This window comes from Dendroctonus ponderosae, unplaced genomic scaffold (assembly GCF_020466585.1).
Source record: "Dendroctonus ponderosae isolate FM_Combo_2020 unplaced genomic scaffold, Dpon_F_20191213v2 Dpon_F_20191213_1, whole genome shotgun sequence".
NCBI classification, from domain to species: domain Eukaryota; kingdom Metazoa; phylum Arthropoda; class Insecta; order Coleoptera; family Curculionidae; genus Dendroctonus; species Dendroctonus ponderosae.
In genome coordinates, this window is record NW_026017110.1 from 44,896,356 (window position 1) to 44,897,773 (window position 1,418).

Sequence of the window (1,418 nt, forward strand, 5' to 3'; positions counted from 1 at the left end):
CACAGCCTACAGAGAATAAGTTACATTTCAACTCTGGGACATAGAGAACATTTGATAAACTGGTTTCTAACAAACAATTACCAGTATCAGCCCACAAATGCACTGTGCCTACTCCTAAGACATTTAATAAATTGCCATTGCCTACCTTGACTTTTCTAGATAAATCACTGAGAACAAGTTCGCTGAACAGACTTCTGTCATGGCACATATGTTCACTAGCACCTGTGTCCATACACCAATTATTCACTGCTAAGTCATTTGAGTCAAATTCACTTCCAATAAAAGCATTTACATTGGATGTTTCACCTCTGTCACYTTTCTGCTTCCTTTGCAGACAATTAGCAATAATGTGGCCTGGCTTTTTACAGTAAAAACACCTTCTGGATTCACTTTTGTGATCATTMTTTTCTTTGTCTTTTAAAACATTTATTTACTGTATGGCCTTTTTTATGACAAAATGAGCACTCCTTTGCTTTAAAACTTGGAACATGAGAAGTTTCAGCTCTACTAAAGGTTGCTAAAGCAGTAGTAGTTTCTTCTGACTTCGACCTTTCCTCCTCAATTAGTAATCTAGATGTTAACCCGCTCAGAGTTTGATCCGAGCTAGCAACGGATTCCCATGCAGATCTAAAATGCTTAAAACGTACAGGTAGGGACATCAAAATTTTGGTCATAAGCATTGTTTCAGAAAGCTCTTCACCAGCTTGTTTAATTTTACTCTGTATTTCCTCTAACTGGAAAATATATGTGGACACTGACTGATCAGCAAACTCTAAAGAAAAGAATTTCTGTTGCAATAAGTGAACGGACACAACAGATTCTTTATCAAAAACTGATTTTAATTTTGTCCACATTTCACAGGAAGTTTCACATGAGAGCAGGTGGGTCATTGGTCCTGTCTCAACTCTTGTCACAATTATTTCCTGAGCTTTACAATCTTCTTTCAGCCATTTCTCTCTTTCAGTAGCACCTGAAGCAGGCTTAAGATTGTTTCCAGTCACTATGTCAAACAGACCTCGGCTTCTTAAAATCACAGATGTCTGGAATTTCCAAACTCCCCAATTATCACCATCGAGCTTCAAAAGCGGAATAGGCTGATGCTGATCCATCTTACACCCCACTTCTTATTTAAATTACTAGCATGCCTGGGCCCATAACCTGATGAAGGAATATGTTGGCAGTAATTTAAACAACGGAAATAAGAAATGAAAGTTTATATTGTTGCTATTAAGAAACGTTTTAACAACGGATTAAATTCTAAAGATGAAAAAAATGAATATACCAAAACGTGACATGACCTTTTTCGATAACATAAAAGTAAGGTTATCAAAAACTACTTGACATCCAAAACACACAGATGACAGACTCTTCTTATAATCCAATGGTGCCACATACAACCAACTTAGAGCGTATTTACC